Source organism: Triticum urartu, chromosome 6, assembly GCF_003073215.2.
Source record: "Triticum urartu cultivar G1812 chromosome 6, Tu2.1, whole genome shotgun sequence".
NCBI lineage: Eukaryota > Viridiplantae > Streptophyta > Magnoliopsida > Poales > Poaceae > Triticum > Triticum urartu.
In genome coordinates, this window is record NC_053027.1 from 295,949,013 (window position 1) to 295,975,443 (window position 26,431).

The window sequence follows — 26,431 nt, forward strand, 5'->3', positions numbered from 1 at the left end:
ATGAGGTGGCGGTCCAGTGCCCTGTGGGTGGTGGATCCTGTTCGTCTCCAGCTTCGTCGTCCATACCGTCGAAGTCTTTGGAGCCGAAGTCGAGCATGTCGGTTAAGTCGTCGACAGTGGCTACTAAGTGGGTGGTGGGTGGGCAATGAATTTCTTCGTCGTCCGCATCCCATTCTAGCCGGACATAGTTCGGCCAAGGTTCTCCCGACAGGGAGAGAGACCTTAATGAATTTAGCACATCCTCGAAGGGTGAGTGCTGAAAGATGTCAGCGGAGGTGAACTCCATGATCGGCGCCCAGTCAGACTCGACAGGCACGGATATGAGCGGCTCGGAGTCCGTGGCCGTAGATGAATCTAGTGGTTTGGCGACACGGCTCTCGTAAGGGGTGAAGTCAGTATCCGGCTCTATCGCCACTGAGAGTGCGGCCTCCATGGTGGGCTCCATCCCTCCGCTCTCGGATGGCGCGACTTGCTCCGGATTGATGGACGGAGTAGCTGCAGATGCGATCTCCCGAATACTGTCCGACGGCAGAGTTACGTCATGCTCGTCAAGACTATACGGCACGTCCGACATGGGCTTGAATCTGTCGAAGATCAAGTCTCCGCGGATGTCAGACATGTAGTTCAAGTTTCCCAATCTGACCTGATGGCCAGGGGCGTAGCTCTCAATCTGCTCCAGATGGCCAAGCGAATTGGCCCGCAGTGCAAAGCCGCCGAATATGAAGATCTGTCCGAGGAGGAAAACCTCACCCTGGACCGCATCGCTAGCGATTATCGAAGGAGCCATCAGGCCTTATGGTGACGACACAGTGGAACTCTCAATGAAAGCACCAATGTCGGTGTCAAAACCGGCGGATCTCGGGTAGGGGGTCCCGAACTATGCGTCTAAGGCGGATGGTAACAGGAGGCAGGGGACACGATGTTTTACCCAGGTTCGGGCCCTCTTGGTAGAGGTAAAACCCTACGTCCTACTTGATTGTTCTTGATGATATGAGTATTACAAGAGTAGATCTAGCACGAGATCAGAGAGGCTAAACCCTAGAAGCTAGCCTATGGTATGATTGTATGTTGTCCTACGGACTAAAACCGTCCGCTTTATATAGACACCGGAGGAGGCTAGGGTTACACAAGGTCGGTTACAAAGGAGGAGATATCCATATCCGTATTGCCTAGCTTGCCTTCCGCGCCAAATAGAGTCCCATCCAGACACGGGACGAAGTCTTCAATCTCGTATCTTCATAGTCCAACAGTCCAGCCAAAGGATATAGTCCAAGCCGTCCAGAGACCCCCTAATCCAGGACTCCCTCAGCGTGGCTTTGCTGGCAGGCCTGTATGGCCCATCTTCATCAACAAGGAATCAAGACCCTCGCGAGGGGCCAAGCCTTGCGAGGTGGACGACACAAGGCCTCCTCAGGAGCGGCCTCGCCAGGCTGGCTCGTGAGGTGTGGAGAGTTCAAGGTCGGGCAAACCTCATGAGGTTCTCGTGACGTGAGCCATGACGATCGAGACCAGGCGGGCGCCAGTGCACGCAACATCCTTGTTTCCTCTTTGGTGCAAAGGAAACAAGCACATCCGCGGGGTACCGAGGCCTCAGGCAAAGGTTTCCATTTCGGTGCAACAAGACCAAGACCATGGACTGCAAGACGGAGGTCATCGTGGAGCCCAAGACGGCGTCACCCCAGAGCTTTTCGCAGGCGAAGACCGCTTTTGTCAGGATAGCTCGTAGTAGCTGTCCCCCTTCGAATTAGCCCGCCATTGTTGGCTCCCTTCCCGCTCAATATTTGGGAAGAGGACTAGGGGCCGTATAAGTAGAGCTAGCCATCACCATAGTAGGGGCACCTCATCTTAGCTGGAGGGAATCTACACACCACAAGTTGATATGCACAAGAACACCTCAACCTTAGGAGGTTGTTCTTCCCCTTGTATAGTTCATCATCAGCCCAAGAGGCAATCCACCACCACCACACTGGAGTAGGGTATTACACCACAACGGTGGCCCGAACCAGTATAAACCCCGTGTCACTACAAAAAATATATACTTCCGTGATGATACGTGTTTGTCACAGTAGGTCGCGTTTTTTGTCATGCATGTACATCCATGACAAATTTATGACAGAATCAAGATAGTCATACCTGTGTTGTCGTAGAAGTGTTCCATGACATTACCAAAATTATCATCGCAGAAGTGTCCACTTCCATGACGATAAATCGTGCGTCACAGAAGTGCTTTCGTCAAGGGTGACCGACACGTGGCATCCACCGTAACGGAACGCCGTTAAGCTATCTGGTCGGGTTTTGGATCCGATAACCCGTTAACAGCCCTGACCAATGGGGATTTTCCACGTGTAAAATCATCATGGGCTGGAGGAAACACGTGTCGGCTCATTGTTGGGACAGATGTCATCCACTCATTGGACAGAAGGCACCTATGATATGTCGACACGTGGCACGCCCCAACAGAGGCCCATTCCTGTGAAAAGGCCGGCCTGTTTGACTTGGTCAAAAGGTGGCGGGCCGGCCCATGGAAAGCCTGTTAACGGCCTGTTCGCATATAGCCCATTTACAGCCCGCTAACCCAAGGCCCGTTACGCCCTATCCGAATTAGGCCCAGTAGCGTCATCTGGGCCATCCAATATGATTCCATCCCATTTTCACTTCTGGCCCATGTATGGCCCATGACGTCTTTCGGCCCATATGAGATCCTATGTAACTCTTGGCCTATTAACGGCCCGTGGTGAAACTGGCCCGTAATGAACAGTGTATCACTTTATACACATTAACGGCCTGTTATTCCATTGGGCCGTTTCCAGCCCATGTTATCTTTCGGCCTTCTCAGAGCCCATTTATTCTTGGGCTCATTTCCAGTATTCGTTTACTTATGGCCCGTTACTGTCATTTTCTGCTAGTGGGCCAAATTCAGCCCGTGGTTACGGTCGGCCCGTTAGTGGTCCATTAATACGTTGGGCCGTTTTCATAGCGTCATAAAATATGGCCTATTAACGATGGCCCGTTATGGTCGGCCCATGAAAGGACGATTCCAACTCTAGCCCATTTACGGCCATAATGCGGCCTGTTATTGGCCCATGTTTGGCCAATCAATCATACGGCCCGTATAAGGCCCATTGATGATACGGCCCATAGAAGGCCCATTGTTTCTACGGCCCGTAGAAGGCCTACTATTTCTACGGCCCGTAGAAGGCCCACTGTTTCTACGGCCCATAGGAGGCCCAGTGTCACTACAGTAAATATTAGCACATGGTTATTGTGGCCTAGTTTTAAAAAATAGGTTATTGCATCCACTAGTTAACCACGGAAAAAGAACTGCAATGACTACAAGCAAACAAATAAAAAAGACAACAAGGAAATAAATAAGCAAGCAACTAACACTAGGCTGTCACGGCTATTACACATATTACATCCACTGGGCATCAAAGTTCGCCACCAGTGCAAATATAGGGAACAAAGCAGCATATCATATACACTGGCCATCAAAATTGGCCACCAGTGCAAATAAACGCGGCAGCAAAACAAGAGCATAACTGAAACAACTTTAGAAGAGCTCAAGAAATGTTATCCTGGGTATCCACCATGCTGGCAATAAGCTTAGCAAGCTGATTATCTTTGTCCCGTTTGGTGCTAAAATCCTCCAACGCTTGCTGTTGCACCAGAAAGTATGCATCTGAATGCACCAGGGACTTCCGCAGTCCTTCCGCTTCTTGTTGCAGCACAGCTGAATAATGTCTTTCAGCTTGTAGTTGAGACTCAAGAAACCGAACTGATTCAGACAGTGAGTTTGAATAGCTTGTGCAAGCGGTAGTGGCCCGTAACTCCAACACTAAACCAAGACAGGATGTGTCACTATCCTGAACCTTATCTGGATTACTTCCTTTACCGTTGCTTAATAAGGCACTCTTCCCCAATATTCTGTCAGCATTCTAAAAGAAGAAACAAGCAGACACATAACATGTTTAGCATGTACTAGTATATGAAACTCATTTCGGTGAACCAGTTCATTAGTAAGGTGGACAAGATTAAACTACCAAGTCTTCTATTGCAAAGTACTAGTACATAATAAAAGCATCAAACAAACATATATCTATGTCCTATGGTAGCAATGGAATCTTAAATTAGAACAGTTGTTCTTCAGATTTAGGCACTTGTTCTACATGAACAGAGTACAGTAAGATGCAAGAATATAATACTTAAAAATAGAAAATGAGCTCATAGACCTTACCACATTCTTGGTTTGGGACCAGTACAGAACAAGGCATTCCCAGTCATCGTCCAGTAAATGTGTCTCAGGAGAACGTAAGGGAATTTGATGAGTTTCTTTGCCGGTGAAGTACGTTTTCTTCAGGTAATTCCGATACTGCCACCAAGCATTCTTGAAGATAGTACAGGTATTAGCACATGTTACCTCATCCTGAGTTTCCAAATTGGTCCTTCTCTATAGAGAAAAATGGGAAAATTTGTTGTATTATAACCATCATGGAGGTAGGATGTATGGGACGAAGCAAAGTAATTGCCATGAATAACATTACTTACACATAACTCCTAGACAAACACCTACAACTGGCATTTTCCTTCATCTTCAGTATAATATTTCCAAGATGGGATGATACGCACATACGATTTAACAACATCAAATGCGATAGATGCTAAACTACGAGTAGCTGGTTGTGCTTCCTCGACGGGAATAGGCATACTAACTGGTGGAGTTGGGGTTCGCCGTGATAGTACTGGCCCTTTGGGCACTGGAGCTGCCTTACTAACTGCTCTTGTCTGGGAGCTCTGTGGTGGAGATGGTGATGTGTCAACAGGAACTGGGTTACTATCGGCTGGGGTTTGGGTTAGATTGGGTGAAGCTGGTTCTCTGTCCATCGTTGTAGGGGTACAATCTGCGAGAGTTTGGGTTATGTGTGGTAGGGCTGGTTCATGTGCATGTACAACCGGGGTGCTATCTCCACCAAGAGGTAGCATTGTTTTATTTGAAGACCGTGTTTTTAGTCCGCTAGATACTGGCATCACCCGCTCCAATTCAAATGGCTGATAAAGAGGAAACATAGTTGAATGTACAGATATTGTATGAGAGACAGATGCAATAGATAGTGTGGAAAAAAGAGGGCATGAAATAGTTTACATGTATATTATTTAACTAAAACGGATAGCATGACATAATTTCACATATATGATGTCTATCTAAACTAGATAGCATAGCATAACATAATTCAAAGATATGATGAATAATGTTCACATGATCGCATGACATAATTCACCTACATGTTATCTAAGTAATCAGGATCGCATCATTTAATTCACATATGTGATTTATATGCTAAACAGAGGTCATTCGATATGATGTCTGAACTAAGAACATGGTGTTGAATATTGTGTATATGATGTCTAAACTATGCAATGCAAGACACCGTATGCATGATATGAACAGTATAACCGTCCCAAGTTAGAGCATACACCTCAGTGGGGGAATAGGACTGGTCATCTGCCTCTGAATCCATCTCTGAGGAGCTATCGGGACCCAACAAGAGATCTACTTCGACAGGTAGCACTGTCTGCTCTGAAGGCCTTGTTTTCACTCCAGATTTTTCCATCTCCCACCCAAATGGCTGATTCACAGGAAGAGTAGTTTAATGTACAAACATTGTCGACAAATGGAAATGTAATGAAGAAAAGGATGGGCAAGATATCATTCAAATATATGATGCTTGGTTAAACAGGATGGCATTGCACATTTCACATATATTATGGCTGGCTAAAAGACATGAGACTGCATAATTCCCATATATGATATAGAAACTAAACAGGTGGCATTACAGAACATGTCTAAACTAAGCAGATGACATTTATGATGTCAAAAGTAGGCACTGCAAGGCAACATATGCATGATATGACTAACATCATCATGCCAAGGTAGAGCAAACACCTTGGGGGGTAAATAGGAGTGGTCAGTGGCGTGCGAATCCGCCTCAGAACAAATATCTTCCTCTGGATTACAATCTGGAGAGGGGTGGGGAGGGTTTGCCATTGAACCCACCATGGAGCGATGTCTGCATGACATTGTATTGCCATGCAAAACTCTTCTCTTTTTCTAAGCATGTTCAGCATGACTGTGTACAATATCTGACATGCATACGAAAAAAATATGGTGAGATTATGTAAGGAGAGCATGCAGAAATTTAGAGTGATGGTAACAACCAGTGGATCGATATTTTTCCGTTGAACCAAAATAGCCCTAATGGATCGACGTGAATGTATAGTAATAAGTGATGCAACAAGTGTACAACCTCTTTGCCGTAGCCGTGTCGACCTCAGCATCATTGGGTTGGTCGCTGAAGCAGTTGAGGCAGAGGTGGCTGTCGAAGGTGTGGAGGAAGATCTAAGGAATCTGTAGATGGCGTCCAGGGCACTGCTCTGTTGTGATGGATCGTTCTGTCGTTGGAGCAGTTCCGGTGAGCCGTAAGACGTCAAGGCTGAAGCGGCAGAAGACATACATCGTCAATCTCAAGTGGGATTCTAATAGCATATCCAATAGATGATGTAAAATGGTTGTAAAATTAACATCACCAAAAACCACCTGACTACAACAGATGAGGTAAAAAATGTTGACTCTGAACTTAACTGTCGAAACTGAAATTTACTGTGGAATCTGAATGCTATTGTCGAAACTGAACGCAATGGTAGCAGAGAGGCACTTGACATGTAGTTTAGGGAGGGCCTGCAGCTGGGCGAGCGAGTGATCGAGCGAGAGCCGGAGCAGCAGCAGCAGCAGATCCGGCTAGTATGGACGCTGCCGCCGAAGGGGCCTCACACTGGGGGAGAGCCGTCATGGAGATGTCGCCCGCGGCACCGGCTTCAAGGTAGCCGCTCCATGGGGGTGCGGGATGGAGCACCGTCGGTGCCGGGAGGTCGAGTTAAGGAGAAGGTGCGATGAGTGTGCAACCTCTTTGGTGGCGCCAAGTAGGCTTCGACTTCTTTCGAGGAGTCGGTGAGGATGCTGGGGTTCCGGTGGAGCAGGTTAAGGCGGCGCTGTGGGGATGGAGCAGCAGCGATAGACGAGGCGATCGTTGGAGCAGCTCCTTGGAGGTGGAGGACGGGGGCGGCTGAACCGGTGGGATGGTGAGATGGACGACGGATCCTCATCCAGGGAGGTGGACAAGGGACATCGAGCTGTTGCGGTGGACGACGTCGTCGGGGAAGAGGCTCCGGCTGGGCAGCGGTGACGTGGCGGATGGAGGAGGGTGGGCTTTCACGGCTGGAGCGGAGAGGTTATGGCGGCCTGGGATATCGAATGGCGAAAAGGGGGCGATGGGAGGGGATGAAGCATGACTTAGGAACGCGCTTCTCCAAAATGTAGGGTGTGTTACAAAAGTACCCCCCACCGATTTGAACTAGCGGCCCTTTCGGCTCTGGGTTAGAAGGGGGATTTCGTGTGTCGGGATTTGGCAGCTTGAGGGAGTTTCCGCGCGCGTTGTAATTTTGGGATAGCAAGGCCCGGGTTGTGAAGGCGCCAGTTTTGGGAGCACAATATCTGAATTTTCGGGTTATAACAAGACGGGGGTTGAATTTTAGTGACAAGCCTAACGTGTAGTAGTATTGTACTTGTATGTACCAAATCAATTCGCACTTCCCTCAACCAAAAAGAAAACGAAAAAAATAAAACTATATAGGGCCTCCGTTTTACTATACAAATGCTATTCAAAGCTACTCCCTCCTTCCATCTATATAGGGCCTAATGCGTTTTTCGATGCCAACTTTGACCAAATATTAGAGCAATGATATATGACATGCAACTTACACAAAGCACACCGTTAAATTCGTCTGTGAAAGGTTCTTTCAATGATATAATTTTCACATTGTGCATGTCATGTACTATTAATCTTGTCAATAGTAAAGGCGGTCTTAAAAATCTCATTACGCCCTATATAGATGGAAGGAGGGAGTATGAATCCATGTTACATCCGATTAAATTTTTTCACTTGTTGTATAATGCATGTAACCTACTCATACCAACATTTTAGTGCATTCGAAATGTCTATACTACCGCTGCAATTCGAACTAAATTTGAATTCGTTTCTCTATTTCAATAAGAATCTACAGTCATGATTGTTGCCAACTTCAACCATCATAGTTTCCTTGCTATCCGCCAGGTATAAATCAGACGGCCTATAATGCAGGATGGCATGCACACCATCATCAACAACTACGTTCTTTTATAAGAGTAGAGATAAAATATATTAAATGTAGTATACCATGTTCATAACCACACCATGTGTACCACCGTTATATATATATATATATATATTCACACATCCGTCGGTTTGAAACACTATGATAAATTCTTCGAATATCTGAATTCGCTTTTTATAGTGAAGTATATATGATCTCTATTCATCTTTTACACCCACACAACCCTCTTATCTTTGTAGCTAGCGCTAACTTTCTCTTGTGCATGCACACGCCCGCATCCCTCTCACCCTCCCTCAGCATTCTCTAGCTCCATCGCGCAAATTCGTCTTTTCACTTTAGGTCGTTCACCCACGGTGTGTGTAGGCCCCCCAGCTCCTTCTTTACGGCACACATCGATCGATATGCCTCTCTAGCCAGGTGTGCCTAGCACAAACACAAGCTTCCCCTCTTCTCTTGTCACCGTCCATGCCTCACTCCCACCACTCTTTTCATCATTCTCGTACTCGCACACTCCTCCCCCTCGATATAGTATGCCTCTCGTACCACCTCCTACATGCATCCCTCTCTCTCTATCCTTCTCCTCGTGCCTCATTTGCTTCTAACACACACATGCATGTATACCGATCGATCTCCCAACATATACCTAGATCGACTTTAAATACCCCCCCATCGATCGACGTACCTCAGAAGTTATGTCTCTCCTTTCTCTTACAAAGGGTGATTGATCTTCCTATGTAGTTACGTCTGCTTACCACAGCCACATCGTCCCCCCTCATCATTCGTGCATGCCTCCTGACCCGTCTCTCACACGCACGTGCACAGACAACAAGCAGCCATCTCCTCTCTTATTGATATTGCGTGTGTGCCCTCCGTTTTTCTAACAAGCCTATCCCACCATTTGTTAGAAGCAACTCCACTACCACCCCCTCCAACACTCTAGCTCTGTCTCTCTCCCAACCTTATTCATCTCCTGCACATATGCATGGATGCCGATCGATCTCCCTTAATACATGAGGCAGATCGATCTCCTTAATACATGAGGTAGGCCTCTCTCCTCCTCCACACATATACCAGCCATTGTACCTCTATAGTTAATTGGGCCTCCCTCTTCCCCCACCACACACCGATAGTCGAGCGCTGCAGGTAGGTATCCATGCCACAGAGACAACCTGGACATGTCCCATCTCACGTTCCAGTAGACCAGCCACTCTATATCTTTGACGTGGGCACACACAAATTCGATGACACTCTTTATCGATCGCGCGCGCACACACACACACGCACGCACGCACACACACACACACACATCATCCCTCTCTTTGATTCTATGGACACCTCAAGCCGATGATACCTCCACTCTCTTCTCGTGGATCGCCCCCTCTATATATATGTTACATCCAGGACTCTATTTCACACACATTGCATATGTTAAATTTTTTGATTGACCCCCCCCCCACAAAAAAAACTCTCAAGAACCCACACACTATATCTCTCTAGGTTTGTATCTCTCTCACACAACCCCACATAGGTGGTGTACGTATACAAGAAGAGAATAGGTGCACCGTGCACGTACTCACGCTTCGTGCCCAGCCACACCCGCGCGGGTACACGGTGGAGCTCAATTCTCCTCAGAAGCTAAATTTGTTTTTGAAACATCAAGTGGCCAGAGACTCGAAAACTTATTTGCCCATTAGTGACTTGTCAGGGCAGTGGATTTTAGTTTGTACAATAATGTTGCATCCACCTAAAGTAACGAAAGTTCTTACGTAAACTTCCTAGTAATTCCCTCTTCGTAGGTGCAACATTACTCCTAACATTTGTAATATCAGTTTGAAACTGGTAATATTGCCGTGTCCTATTCCCGCGTTTTTCGAAATCCTGCGAATCAAACAGGTCCTGAGTTGGTGATGATGTTGTGCCTCCCATCTTTCACCAATAGCCGTCGGATCTAGATCTGACGCATACAAACCAAGCTTCTCCATTTTTCCAAAAAGATGCCCGCACTTGTTCCCTGTTTACAAACAACTCATTGTCTCTCACAATCAGCCTCATCTCCTCCCCACCACATCTAGGAGTAGAAGGCCATGGAAAAATCTGGAGCGATGGCCGCTGCCGGAGCCGTCCACCCCCAATCTTGGTGTTCCGTGCAATGCACGGGCATCTACGCACGGGAAATTATGTCGAACAGGGCTAGTTGTAAGCAGGATAGCTCTACAGCCATGATGATAGTAACTGCAGACGGTGAGGCTGACTATGGTATGCCGAACACGGCGCCTATACTCAGCTGTCATCTCCGGCGCAGGGTCTTGTCACTTCACTGTGAGGAGCAGCACGTAATAATTTGACCAAAGGATATTCACTTTGAGGAACTGCCTTTGGGTGAATGACACGTGGCCCCAGGGGGTGGCTAGCCCACCTATCATACAGCCAAAGGCAGGTGCAGTAGAGGTCTGAGGAGTAGTACGAAATCCTACGCACCTACAAACGCTAACCTAGGGCTGAGTGATCACTCGAATCGCAAGATCAGTTGACTAGAAGCTACGCTAGACCCATGGAGGCGATGAGCGCGAGCATCAGCCGGCAGTGCCAGATGGTCCACGACGCCGGCCTGCGGCCCGGCACCGAGGAAAGTCTTGTGGTAGTATTGCTTGGGGCCGCCAGGGCGAGGGGACGCTTGGACGACAGCTTCGTCTCCTTGTTCGATAAGGTCCTCGTCGGTTTCCTCGACAAGTTCACCGTCGTCAAGAAGCTTGCGGACGACTTTGACGTAAGCCTCCAGCCGACACGCCCAGGCTCTGCGATGCCCGCCACCCTCAACGGCCACTATGGTAACAACCTCTTCGACGCACTGGTGGCCCTGCGACTGCCCGCCGTTGCGCCAGAGAATGTCCACCTCGAGGTCGCGCTCGCCGCGCAGCGCCTGGCGCAGCAAGACACCATCGACATAATCACCCACGTCTACGCGCAAATCGTCCACAAGGACTACTACATGCAAGAGGAGGACGATAGGACGCTGGCCTTCTTGGAGCGCAGGGCAACCTTGGACGACACTATTCAGAAGCACGTTGAGCTCGCCACCAACGCCACTGCTCCTCACACGTCAGTTGGTGACCCGGCGCACTAGGGCGTGAGGATGTCGTTGAACGTTGATGGATCCGTATGTATTTTTATCTTTCCGTAAAATCCATGTAGTAGTATATGATGTTGGGGAACGTAGTAGAATTTAAAATTTTCTACGCATCACCAAGCGTCGAACGGACGGCACCTCCGCGTTCAACACATGTACGGTTGGGAAGACGTCTCCTCCTTCTTGATCCAGCAAGGGGGAAGGAGAGGTTGATGGAGATCCAGTAGCACGACGGCGTGGTGGTGGAAGCAGCGGTGATCTCGGCAGGGCTTCGCCAAGCTCAACGAAAGGGAGAGGTGTCACAGGAGGGAGAGGGAGGCACCAGGGGCTAGGGTTCTGCTGCCCTCCCTCCCCCCCACTATATATAGGGCCCCTAGGGGGGGCGCCGTCCCTAGAGATTGGATCTCAAGGGGGGGCGGCGGCCAAGGGGAGTGGCTTGCCCCCCAAGCCAAGTGGGGCGCCCCCACCCCTAGGGTTTCCAACCCTAGGTGCAGGGGGAGGCCCAAGGGGGGCGCACCAGCCCACCAGGGGCAGGTTCCCTTCCCCACTTCAGCCCATGGGGCCCTCCGGGATAGGTGGCCCCACCCGGTGGACCCCTGGGACCCTTCCGGTGGTCCTGGTACAATACCGGTGACCCCCGAAACTTTCTCGATGGCCGAAACTGGACTTCCTATATATAATTCTTCACCTCCGGACCATTCCGAAACTCCTCGTGACGTCCGGGATCTCATCCGAGACTCCGAACAACTTTCAGGTTACCGCATACTAATATATCAACAACCCTAGCATCACTGAACCTTAAGTGTGTAGACCCTACGGGTTCGGGAGACACGCAGACATGACCGAGATGACTCTCCGGTCAATAACCAACAGCGGGATCTGGATACCCATGTTGGCTCCCACATGCTCCTCGATAATCTCATTGGATGAACCACGATGTCGAGGATTCAATCAATCCCGTATACAATTCCCTCTGTCAATCGATACGTTACTCGCCCGAGACTCGATAGTCGGTATCCCAATACCTCGTTCAATCTCGTTACCGGCAAGTCACTTTACTCGTACCTTAATGCATGATCCCGTGATTGACCACTTGGTCACATTGAGCTCATTATGATGATGCATTACTGAGTGGGCCCAGAGATACCTCTCCGTCATAGGAGTGACAAATCCCAGTCTCGATTCGTGCCAACCCAACAGACACTTTCGTAGATACCCGTAGTGCACCTTTATAGTCACCCAGTTACGTTGTGACGTTTGGCACACCCAAAGCACTCCTACGGTATCCTGGAGTTGCACAATCTCATGGTCTAAGGAAATGATACTTGACATTCGGAAAAGCTCTAGCAAACGAACTACACGATCTTTGAGCTATGCTTAGGATCGGGTCTTGTCCATCACATCATTCTCCTAATGATGTGATCCCGTTATCAACAACATCTAATGTCCATAGTCAGGAAACCATGACTATCTTTTGATCAACGAGCTAGTCAACTAGAGGCTCACTAGGGACGTGTTGTGGTCTATGTATTCACACATGTATTACGATTTCCGGATAACACAATTATAGCATGAACAATAGACAATTATCATGAACAAGGAAATATAATAATAACCATTTTATTATTGCCTCTAGGGCATATTTCCAACAGTCTCCCACTTGCACTAGAGTCAATAATCTAGTTACATTGTGATGAATCGAACACCCATAGAGTTCTGGTGTTGATCATGTTTTGCTATAGGGAGAGGTTTAGTCAACGGATCTGCTACATTCAGGTCCGTATGTACTTTACAAATATCTATGTCTCCATTTTGAACACCTTCACAAATGGAGTTGAAGTGATGCTTGATATGCCTGGTCTTCCTGTGAAACCTGGGCTCCTTGGCAAGGGAAATAGCTCTAGTGTTGTTACAGAAGAGAGTCATCGGGCCCGACGGGAATGACTCCTAGGTCGGTAATGAACTCCTTCACCTAGATTGCTTCTTGTGCTGCCTCCAAGGCTGCCATGTACTCCGCTTCACATGTAGATCCCGCCACAACGCTTTGCTTGCAACTGCACTAGCTTACTGCCCCACCATTCAAAATATACACGTATCCGGTTTGTGACTTAGAGTCATCCAGATCTGTATCGAAGCTAGCATCGATGTAACCCTTTACGACGAGCTCTTCATCACCTCCATAAACGAGAAACATATCCTTAGTCCTCTTCAGGCACTTCAGGATATTCTTGACCGCTGTCCAGTGTTCCATGCCGGGATTACTTTGGTACCTTCCTACCAAACTTACGACAAGGTTTACATCAGGTCTGGTACACAACATGGCATACATAATAGACCCTATGGCCGAGGCATAGGGGACGACACTCATATTTTCTCTATCTTCTACCGTGGTCGGGCATTGAGCCGTGCTCAATTGCACACCTTGCAATATAGGCAAGAACCCCTTCTTGGACTGATCCATATTGAACTTCTTCAATATCTTGTCAAGATACGTACTTTGTGAAAGACCAATGAGGCGTCTCGATCTATCTCTATAGATTTTGATGGCTAATATATATGCAGCTTCTCCAAGGTCCTTCATCTAAAAACACTTGTTCAAGTAGGCCTTTATGCTTTCCAAGACTTCTATATCATTTCCCATCAACAGTATGTCATCCACATATAATATGAGAAATGCTACGGAGCTCCCACTCACTTTCTTGTAAACACAGGCTTCTCCATAAGTCTGTGTAAACCCAAACGCTTTGATCATCTCATCAAATCGAATGTTCCAACTCTGAGATGCTTGCACCAGCCCATAGATTGAGCGTTGGAGCTTGCACACCTTGTTAGCATTCTTAGGATCGACAAAACCATCTGGCTGCATCATATACAATTCTTCCTTAAGAAAGCCGTTAAGGAATGACGTTTTGACGTCCATTTGCCATATCTCATAATAATAGAATGCGGCAATTGCTAACATGATTCGGACGGACTTCAGCTTCGCTATGGGTGAGAAAGTCTCATCATAGTCAACCCCTTAAACTTGTCGATAACCCTTAGCGACGAGTCGAGCCTTGTAGATGGTCACATTACCATCTGCGTCTGTCTTCCTTTTAAAGATCCATTTATTTTCTATGGCTCGTCGATCATCGGGCAAGTCAGTCAAAGTCCATACTTCGTTTTCATACATGGATCCTATCTCGAATTTCATGGCTTCTAGCCATTTGTCGAAATCTGGGCCCGCCATCGCTTCCTCATAGTTCGAAGGTTCACCGTTGTCTAACAACATGATTTCCAAGACAGGGTTGCCGTACCACTCTGGTGCGGAACGTGTCCTTGTGGACCTACGAAGTTCAGTAGCAACTTGATCTGAAATTTCATCATCATCATCATTAACTTCCTCTCTAGTCGGTGCAGGCACCTCAGTAACATTTTCTTGAGTTGCGCCACTTTCCGGTTCAAGAGGTAATACTTCATCAAGTTCTACTTTCCTCCCACTTACTTCTTTCGAGAGAAACTCTTTCTCTAGAAAGGATCCATTCTTGGCAACAAAGATCTTGCCTTCGGATCTGAGGTAGAAGGTATACCCAATAGTTTCTTTAGGGTATCCTATGAAGACGCATTTTCCGACTTGGGTTCAAGCTTTTCAGGTTGAAGTTTCTTGACATAAGCATCGCATCCCCAAACATTTAGAAATGACAACTTAGGTTTCTTCCCAAACCATAATTCATACGGTGTCATCTCAACGGATTTCGATGGAGCCCTATTTAAAGTGAATGCGGCAGTCTCTAAAGGATAGCCCCAAAATGACAGCGGTAAGAGACATCATAGATCGCACCATATCCAATAGAGTGCGATTACGACGTTCGGACACACCATTACGCTGAGGTGTTCCAGGCGGCGTGAGTTGTGAAACTATTCCACATTTCCTTAAGTGCGTGCCAAATTCGTGACTCAAGTATTCTCCCCCACGATCTGATCACAAGAACTTGATTTTCCTATCACGTTGATTCTCAACTTCACTCTGAAATTCCTTGAACTTTTCAAAGGTCTCAGACTTGTGTTTCATTAAGTAGACATACCCATATCTACTCAAGTCATCAGTGAGGGTGAGAACATAATGATAGCCACCGCGAGCCTCGACACTCATTGGACTGCACACATCAGTATGTATGATTTCCAATAAGTTGGTTGCTCGCTCCATTGTTCCTCAGAATGGAGTCTTGGTCATTTTACCCATGAGGCATGGTTCACACGTGTCAAATGATTCGTAATCAAGAGACTCCAAAAGTCCATCTGCATGGAGCTTCTTCATGCGTTTGACACCTATGTGACCAAGGCGGCAGTGCCACAAGTATGTGGGACTATCATTATCAACCTTACATCTTTTGGTATTCACACTATGAATATGTGTAACATTACGCTCGAGATTCATTAAGAATAAACCATTCACCAGCGGAGGATGACCATAAAACATATCTCTCATATAAATAGAACAACCATTATTCTCGGATTTAAATGAGTAGCCATCTCGAATTAAACGAGATCCTGATACAATGCTCATGCTCAAAGCTGGCACTAAATAACAATTATTGAGGTTTAAAACTAATCTCGTAGGTAAATGTAGAGGTAGCGTGCCGACGACGATCACATCGACCTTGGAACCATTCCCGACGCGCATCGTCACCTCGTCCTTCGCCAGTCTCCGCTTATTCCGCAACTCTTGCTTTGAGTTACAAATGTGAGCAACCGCACCGGTATCAAATACCTAGGAGCTACTACGAGTACTAGTAAGGTACACATCAATTACATGTATATCACATATACCTTTAGTGTTGCCGGCCTTCTTGTCCGCTAAGTATTTGGGGCAGTTCCGCTTCCAGTGACCACTTCCCTTGCAATAAAAACACTCAGTCTCGGGCTTGGGTCCATTCTTTGGCTTCTTCCCGGCAGCTTGCTTACCTGGCGCGGCAACCCCCTTGCCGTCCTTCTTTAAGTTCTTCTTACCCTTGCCTTTCTTAAACTTAGTTGTTTTATTCACCATCAACACTTGATGTTCCTTTTTGATCTCCACCTCCGCTGATTTCAGCATTGAATAGACCTCAGGAATGGTCTTTTCCATCCCTGCATATTGAAGTTCATCACAAAGCTCTTGTAGCTCGGTGGAAGCGACTGAAGGATTCTGTCAATTACCGCGTCATCCGGGAGATTAACTCCCAGCTGAGTCAAGCGGTTATGCAACCCATACATTTTGAGTATGTGCTAACTGATAGAACTATTTTCCTCCTTCTTACAACTGAAGAACTTGTCGGACACTTCATATCTCTCGACCCGGGCATGAGCTTGGAAAACCATTTTCAGCTCTTCGAACATCTCATATGCTCCGTGTTGCTCAAAACGCTTTTGGAGCCCCGGTTCTAAGCTGTAAAGCATGCCGCACTAAACGAGGGAGTAATCATCAGCACGTGACTGCCAAGCGTTCATAACGTCTTGGTTCTCTGGGATGGGTGCGTCTCCTAGCGGTGCTTCTAGGACATAATCTTTCTTGGAAGCTATGAGGATGATCCTCAGGTTCCGGACCCAGTCCGTATAGTTGCTGCCATCATCTTTCAGCTTCGTTTTCTCTAGGAACGCGTTGAAGTTGAGGGCAACATTAGCGTGGGCCATTTGATCTACAAGACATATTGTAAAGAGTTTAGACTAAGTTCATGATAATTAAGTTCATCTAATCAAATTATTCAATGTACTGCCACTCAGATAGACATCCCTCTAGTCATATAAGTGAAACATGATCTGAGTCAACTAGGCCGTGTCCGATCATCACGTGAGACGGACTAGTCAACATCGGTGCACATCTTCATGTTGATCACATCTTCTATACGACTCATGCTCGACCTTTCGGTCTTCTATGTTCCGAGGCCATGTCTGTACATGCTAGGCTTGTAAAGTCAACCTAAGTGTATTGCATGTGTAAATCTGGCTTACACCCGTTGTATTCGAACGTTAGAATCTATCACACCCGATCATCACGTGGTGCTTCGAAACAACGAACCTTCGCAATGGTGCACAGTTAGGGGGAATACTTTCTTGAAATTATGTGAGGGATCATCTTATTTAAGCTATTGTCGTTCTAAGCAAATAAGATGTAAAAACATGATAAACATCACATGCAATCAAATAGTGACATGATATGGCCAATATCATTTGCTCCTTTTGATCTCCATCTTCGGGGTGCCATGATCATCATCGTCACCGGCATGACACCATGATCTCCATCATCGTGTCTTCATGAAGTTGTCTCGTCATCTATTACTTCTACTACTATGGCTAACGGTTTAGCAATAAAGTAAAGTAATTACATGACGTTTATGTTGACACGCGGGTCATAAATAAATTAAGACAACTCCTATGGCTCCTACCGGTTGTCATACTCATCGACATGCAAGTCGTGATTCCTATTACAAGAACATGATCAATCTCATACATCACATATATCATTCATCACATCCTTTTGGCCATCTCACATCACACGGACATGCTGCAAAAACAAGTTAGACGTCCTCTAATTGTTGTTGCAAGTTTTTTACGTGGCTGCTATAGGTTTCTAGCAAGAACGTTTCTTACCTATGCCAAAACCACAATGTGATATGCCAATTTCTATTTACCCTTCATAAGGACCCTTTTCATCGAATCCGATCCGACTAAAGTGGGAGAGACAGACACCCGCTAGCCACCTTATGCAACTAGTGCATGTCAGTCGGTGGAACCAGTCTCACATAAGCGTACCTGTAAGGTCGGTCCGGGCCGCTTCATCCCACGATGCCGCTGAATCAAGATAAGACTAGTAAAGGCAAGTAAATTGGCAATATCGACGCCCACAACTGCTTTGTGTTCTACTCGTGCATAGAAACTACGCATAGACCTGGCTCATGATGCCACTGTTGGGGAACGTAGCAGAATTTAAAATTTTCTACGCATCACCAAGATCAATCTATGGAGTTATCTAGCAACGAGGGAAAGGGGAGTGCATCTACATACCCTTGTAGATCGCGAGCGGAAGCGTTCAAGAGAACAGGGTTGATGGAGTCGTACTCGTCGTGATCCAAATCACAAATGACCTAGGGCCGAACGGACGATACCTCCAGGTTCAACACACGTACGGTTGGGAAGACGTCTCCTCCTTCTTGATCCAGCAAGGGGGAAGGAGAGGTTGATGGAGATCCAGTAGCACGACGGCGTGGTGGTGGAAGCAACGGTGATCTCGGCAGGGCTTCGCTAAGCTCATCGAGAGGGAGAGGTGTCACGAGAGGGAGAGGAAGGCGCCAGGTGCTAGGGTTCCACTGCCCTCCCTCCCCCCCCCCCCTATATATAGGGCCCCTAGGGGGGCGCCGGCCCTAGATATTGGATCTCAAGGGGGGCGGCGGCCAAGGGGGGTGGCTTGCCCCCGAAGCCAAGTGGGGCGCCCCCCACCCCTAGGGTTTCCAACCCTAGGCGCAAGGGAAGGCCCAAGGGAGGCGCACCAGCCCACCAGGGGCTGGTTCCCTTCCCACTTCAGCCCATGGGGCCCTCCGGGATAGGTGGCCCCACCTGGTGGACCCCCGGGACCCTTCCGGTGGTCCCGGTACAATACCGGTGACCCCCGAAACTTTCCCGATGGCCGAAACTGGACTTCCTATATATAATTCTTCACCTCCGGACCATTCCGGAACTCCTCGTGACGTCCGGGATCTCATCCGGGACTCCGAAAAACTTTCGGGTTACCACATACTAATATCTCAACAACCCTAGCGTCACCGAACCTTAAGTGTGTAGACCCTACGGGTTCAGGAGACATGCAAACATGACCGAGACGACTCTCCGGTCAATAACCAACAGCGGGATCTGGATACCCATGTTGGCGCCCACATGCTCCTCAATGATCTCATCGGATGAACCATGATGTCGAGGATTCAATCAATCCCGTATACAATTCCCTTTGTCAATCGATACGTTACTCGCCCGAGACTCGATTGTCGGTATCCCAATACCTCGTTCATTCTCGTTACCGGCAAGTCACTTTACTCGTACCGTAATGCATGATCCCGTGATCAACCACTTGGTCACATTGAGCTCATTATGATGATGCATTATCGGGTGGGCCCAGAGATACCTCTCCGTCATATGGAGTGACAAATCCCAGTCTCGATTCGTGCCAACCCAACAGACACTTTCGGAGATACCCGTAGTGCACCTTTATAGTCACCCAGTTACGTTGTGACGTTTGGCACACCCAAAGCACTCCTACGGTATCGGAGAGTTGCACAATCTCATGGTCTAAGGAAATGATACTTGACATTTGGAAAAGCTCTAGCAAACGAACTACACGATCTTTGAGCTATGCTTAGGATCGGGTCTTGTCCATCACATCATTGTCCTAATGATGTGATCCCGTTATCAATGACATATAATGTCCATAGTCAGGAAACCATGACTATCTTTTGATCAACGAGCTAGTCAACTAGAGTCTCACTAGGGACGTGTTGTGGTCTATGTATTCACACATGTATTATGATTTCCGGATAACACAATTATAGCATGAACAATAGACAATTATCATGAACAAGGAAATATAATAATAACCATTTTATTATTGCCACTAGGGCATATTTCCTACATATGATACTACAGTAATTATCTTACCTTTCGCATCAACTTCATAATTTTCGTACGTACTCCATGCATGAACGGCGCTAGAACCAAACTTCTCATTACTCTAGGCAAAATCGTTATTTTCTATCTATCGGTCGCGCCATGGAGCAGAACCAAATTTTACAAGTTACGAGTTCAAAAGGAAAAGCCTGCCGTGTTCGCGTCGCACCCCCACACGGTTGGTCCGGCACGCCGCTCAAGCGGGAATGCGTGCGGTGTTGCATTTTCACTTACAAGTGGGACCGCAGTTGAGCAAACCGACTATCGGCAAACCCCCACCCCGCCACCGCGCGATGGCTGAGAAAACAGGAGGGATAAGAGAAGGTTGTAGCATGGACTCCAAGAAAATTGGTGTCGAATAGGACTCGTGTGGGTGGCGTGTGCCGTACTTCTAGACGTGAATGCTAGTTATGGCCCATGCCACCCCACTATATCGAGCCTATATCGAGGTACGTAGAACAAATTTCCTGCAGTCCGTGCTCAACCCTCCTCTATCTCTTTTCTGAGCCAGCCATCGGACGCGCGAAGCCCATCGTCTGTTTGCTCACATGCGGCCCCACATGTCAGTGAAAACGCAAGAGGAGGACCCACTGAACCTGCACATCTTTCACCTCGACATGCTAGTGATGAAAAACAAATCCAATAAAGATCTTCGGTGGCCGCTTTTGGAGTTACTCAAGAGTAGTAAGATTCTATTTACAGTTTAACCCAAGATGCACATCTCGTGGCTTCAACTACCACTCTATTTTCTTTCATGACACGACCTGGATGCTGGATGTCCAACATGTTGGCAAAAGGAGGAAGAACCCGACCAAATCTTCGGTTCTACTCTCGGATTAGATTAGTGCACTTGTTGATACTCCTACTAGAATAGAGGCTAGACATGAGACTAGATGCGAAGAAGCAACGTCTACTTCTTTACACTCGAAGAAGAAAGAAGCACGCAAGATCGAGCCTCCGCAGATCAACAATGAATGCATCGAGAAGACACTAATCCAACTTACAGGAGTAGTAAAATGTATTCTTGTGGTTCTTGTTTTCTTTGGTCTTGCTTTTCTAGTCAAAATTATCGTTGGAGTTCGTGCAAAATGGAGGTGCATTTGGGGTCGTGCGTTGGAGTTGGCCTTACAAGTGGGACCGCAGTTAAGGAAACCGACTATCGGCAAACCCCCACCTCGTCCGCCGCGCGATGGCTGAAGTTAGAGAAACGACGAGGTTGAAGAGATTGCTCTAGCACGAACTCCAAGAAATAATACGGTGTCATATGGATGTCGTGGTGGTGGCGTGTGCCGTACTCCTAGACGTGAATGCTTGTTCTGGCCCATGCCACCCTACTACTCCTATTACTTACTCCTACTAGTATATAGTATATAGTAGTATCGAGGATTCAAGGTGCTGGTTACGTACAACGAACACATTAACATATGGCTACAGTAAAAAAACCCGCCCGACGCGCGAAGTATGTGAAGCTAGTACAAATTTAGAGAAGCGACTCGAAAGCCATTCATAAATTTAGTAAGTTTATCACAGGCATATCATTTTATTACATACAACAGGTCATCAACCCACATCGACAACAAGGATACATTATAAATACTAAAGTTTTCACCACACAACAAATAACAAGCCATGAAATGAACTTCAACTCAACCATTCCACGGCGTTGGAAACGCTTGCGTTGAACCACAAGTGATTCTTTGGGACGGGCCATCCGTTGTCGATCTGGAGACCAACGCAGGACCGATCATCCAGGCTGAAGCGGCCTACTATATCAGTACCAGGGTAGGGAACCACCCAAATGTCCGAGGTATAGACACAGGTGCTTCTCATAAATGTGTCAACAGCAGTTGGATCGCCTTTCACCATCATCAGATAGTTTTGTCCAAGGAAGAGTGAGTTTTCTCCAAGACTATCAATTCTGTGCCAGGGAGAAGGAGTTGGCGCTAGCACACTAGTAACCATCCCGAATACCATGCAACGGGTGTTGGAATAGGTCCGGAGAGTGCGACCATGGGAGACACCTGCTTCCTTACCAGTAACATCATCAGTGGGCTGTATACACACAAGAAGAGGTGATCCATCGGAATTAGTTGCCAGGCGCCACAGAGTATATGGGCGCTGCTCGTCCTCATGCTCGTGATCATCACCATCAGAATCTCCCCCTTGGTTATAAAATTTTTCAAGAATAGGTGGTGGGATGTTCACAGGACATTGGAAACACAAGAAGAAGGTTAATTAGTAAAGGGAAACTTGCTAACCCGCATGCATGTGGATGAAACCATTATAATTACGGTGGAAGACAAACGTACCGAAACTACCAGGATGCCATGCAAAAACAGTGCCACGAGTGGTGGCAGCAAACACAAGGCCCTCGTATTGAATTGCATCACAGTACTTATCCGTGTACAGAAACTGATTTTTGAGCAATATCCATCGAGTCGAACCACGAAGGACGGCAACAAGCTTGACGAAGATAGCAACAACTTGATAGTTGTTGTAATTCCAAGGGCGGTTGGGAACTCGAAAAATTTCTATCTTCCGTAGAAGACAGTCACCATGATCGTATTTGAACGTGCGTACATTAACGGTGTGCTCAACCTCTGGGCAGTGTGCTGAGATTTTTGGAAGTGGAACCCAGTGACGAGTGTACGCATTCACAAGTTCCCACTCGCAGTTGGACCCAATGTAAGCAACCGAATCTCCATTTGCGCCCGCCCAAGCCTTGCCCTCAAGCGATGGCATCTTAACATCATACGTATCATTATCAAGCGGCATCAACTGGCACAGGGCGAGGCCTCCGTCGTGCCGGCGCCAGTCATTAGGGTCACGGCGAAGAAGATAGGGGAGATCAAACCGCTCCTTGACTCTTGGGTTCTTTGTAATGGTGTTATTAGTTGAGTCGAGAATGGGCTTGAACGAACCTGCCATGCTAGCCGAGGTGATGACGTCGCACTGATCAATGAGTTCCTCCACCATGTCATCTTTCAGATCGGGGCAAGAATAACGGGGTTGTTTCCGGCCTGTTCCCTCCATGGAGAAGACGATCGAACAATGGCAGAAGAAAGGGTGAAGGGCTGAAGGAAAATGGAGGAGGGAGAGCAAGAGCGTGCGACAGCAGTTCCAAATCGAGAGGGAAAGGCGAAGAGTCGGTGGACGGTTGCGAGTTTGCCACGGTTCACGAAGAGGCGCCCCGGCCTACACGTCCGTTCGGAAATACTCCTACTACTCGTCGTTGTCTCACTGATATGTTGGAACGGGACCACATGTCAACGAAACATGGTGTGTAATTTCTCGTGCAAAATGCGATCTGGCCGCGTTGGCCCGAGGTGCCGCATTAGTTATCCACCTTTATTTTTGTAATGACGTGCCGATCAGTTTTGAACCACGACTAACTGGTACTGTATGTGGAGAGGATGACAGCAGGGACCCGCCAAGTTCATGGCAGTACGCAAGCAAGCGCCTCCTTATTTCAAGCCAATAAAAAAATGGCTCCTCCTAGTGGATTTTTGACATCTGGGTCCCATGCCATTGTCAAACATAGTCAATAAACGAGAGAATTGCACAACGAGCGACTGGCACCAGGGACCCAGCAGCTCGCCCAGTTATTTTTGTTTTGGGTTAATTTGATAAATGCCACTCCAAATCTGGTGTATCCGAGAAATGCCACTGCAATTTCCAAACTTTGAAAAATGCCATTTCATGCCATTTCTAGTGGCATTTTTCGAAGTCTGGAGTGGCGTTTTTCAAAGTTTGCAAACTGCAGTGGCGTTTTTCAAAGTTTGCAAACTGCAGTGGCGTTTTTCAAAGTTTGCAAAAATTGCAGTGGCATTTTTCAAAGTTTGGAAATTGCAGTGGAATTTTTATGAATCGCCATAATTGGAGTGGAATTTATCTAATTTGTTTTTGAGACGAAAGCAGGGTGTCAATTGGGCTGTGCGGGACACTCTGGCCTGTCTAGACAGCCTTTTCTTTTATGTTTACCACAGACCAGCCCAGTAGTTTTTTTCTTTTTGAAAATGGCTAGCCCAGTTCTTTTGTGATTTGTCAAGTAAGTCACTTTATCAGGCCTGTTGGGATGCAAATCTTTCAAGACGAGGAGAGCTTCATTGGGCTGGCCGAGAAAATGGCCTATCAGTAATGAGAAATGGGCTGTACATTTTTAAAGCACATCAAACCCGCAATTATATTCAAATATCTTTTTTTTCATTTCGAGATTTTAAATTGCATTGATTTTTATGCGTGGACAATTTATTGGATTTAATATTGATATACATTTATTTTTAAAATTAGTCTGAATGTGACTCGAAATTTCGGGATTAAAAATAGTTCAGACTGCACCGACATATGCAAAATTTCGTATAATTTTTTAACTGTGGCCACAATATGGGCTGTAATGCTAACATAAAGAATATGGGATCCAAAAACCCGTAAGAATTAGCAAATGGGTTGTAAATTATTTGAAATAATGGCAGATGGGTTGTATGCTGTTTTCCACAGATTTGAGGCTTTCCACAGATGGCCTGTATACTGTTGGATGTCCATCCGACGGCCATCGTGCTTCTTCAATCTCTGCTCTTCCTACTCCAGTCGCTAAAAACAAGCGCTGGCGGGACTGCCTGATCCCTCCTCCCCGCGGCCGGCTGTGCTGCCGCGCATGCCTCACCGCCCCACCGTACTCCCATTGCTGGCCTAGCCATCCCTCTACTCACCCACACCTGTTGTTATTCTCTGGCGACCGCAGACAAACCAGTAAACCCTCGTACAGTCGTACTCCCGTCCGCGTGGGAAACAAAAACAACGGTCGAGTCTTCCCTGCCTCCGTGTCGTTCCCTTCCTAGGCCTCGCCGTCGTCCACCGCCCTGATGCTCTCGACGTGGCATGGTCAGCGTGGTCAACAACCGACATGCATCTGAAGTGGACTGTACGTGGAGAGGCTGACAGCTGGGTCCACGGCCGCACGCAAGGAAATGACTCCTTATTACGCGCAAAATAATGATTTCCTCCGCTTGACATCTGGGACCCACCGAAACGGCCTCTGTATTTCGCGAAAAAAAATGTTACCGCCGCTGACAGCTCGGACCCACCAGCTATATCTTCGCACGCAAGGAAGTGCCTCCTTATTACGCACAAAAAAATGAATACCCCCCAGCTAGTTGGGACCCAGTATAGTGGGCCTACTAAGTTGACGGGGACGCAGGGCTTTGTCAACTTAGTCAATATGCACAATTCTAGCTCGACTGACCGTACGATGTCCATCCAACGGCCGTAGTGCTTCTTCAACCTCTGGTCTTCTTGCTCTAGCCGACCAAAGCAGCACCGGTCGTGCCGCCTGCTCCTGCCTCCCGTGGCCGGCTGTGCTGCCGCGGAGGCCTCACCACCCCCATACTACTCCCACCGCTTGCCAGGCCATCCCTCCACTCCACTCACCCACACCCCCTGTTATTCTGCAGCGACGGCAGCGCAGCCGAACCAGTGAACCCTCGTACTCCTCTCCACGTGGGCATCCACTGCCACGTCTTCCCCGGCTCCGCGTCGTCCCCTTCCTAGGCCTCGCCGTCATCCACTGCCGTGGTGTTGTCGGCGCGGCGTGGTCAATGTGGTCAACGACCGAATTCCATCGGAAGAATACTGTATGTGGAGAGGCTGACAGCTAGGTCCACGGCAGCCGCAAGAAAGTGCCTCCTTATTACGCGGAAAATAATTATTCCTCCACCTTACAGCAGGGTCCCACTGGACGCCCACCAGCATATCGCAAAAAAAAACATTTGCCCCTGATTGCTTGGACCCACCCGACGGGCCACCGTATTTCGCAAAAAAACGTTCCCCCTGATGTCAGCTCAGACCCACCGGAAGTGCCTCCTTATTACGCATAAAAAATGAATACCCCCCTACTAGCTAGGACCCACCTTGGTGGGAGGCTGACTTGTGGGCCTACTAAGTTGATGGGGACAGAGGGCTTTGTCAACTTAGTCAATATGCACGATTCTAGCTCCAGTGACCGTACGATGTCCATCCAACGGCCGTAGTGCTTCTTCAACCTCTGGTCTTCTTGCTCCAGCCGCCCAAACCAGCGCCGGTCGTGCCTCGTGCTCCTGCCTCCCGTGGCCGGCTGTGATGCGGCGGAGGCCTCACCGCCCCTACTACTCCCACCGCTGGCCAGGCCATCCCTCTACTCACCCACACCCCCTGTTATTCTGCGGCGACGGCAGCCTCACACCGCAGCGAACCATTGAACCCTCATACTCCTCTACGCGTGGGCATCCACTGCCGCGTCTTCCCCGGCTCCGCATCGTCCCCTTCCTAGGCCTCGTCGTCGTCCACCACCCTGGTGCTCTCGGCGCGGCGTGGTCAACGTGGTCAAGGAATGCCTTCCATCAGACGTGGACTGTACGTGGAGAGGCTGATAGCTGGGTCCACGGCCGCAGCAAA